Source organism: Oratosquilla oratoria, chromosome 11, assembly GCF_046742065.1.
Source record: "Oratosquilla oratoria isolate Oo_2021 chromosome 11, ASM4674206v1, whole genome shotgun sequence".
NCBI classification, from domain to species: Eukaryota; Metazoa; Arthropoda; class Malacostraca; order Stomatopoda; family Squillidae; genus Oratosquilla; species Oratosquilla oratoria.
Window position 1 is genome coordinate 27,287,228 of NC_134787.1, and position 256 is coordinate 27,287,483.

Genomic DNA, 256 nt, shown 5'->3' on the forward strand with positions numbered 1-256 from the left:
ACATATATACATATATATATATGTATATATATATATATATAATATATATATATATATATACATACGCATATATGCATACATACGCAAACATGCACACACACACACAATACGCATTCCTACTCTTGTTTTAGGCATTTCAAAATAGGCCGTGATACATATGAGCCTCGATTTTGATTTGGTTCGTGGTGGCATGGGAACGCGGCTGCTCAAACCCAGGAACAGATGGTTTCGGCTCCCTTTTTCGAAATATTGACAA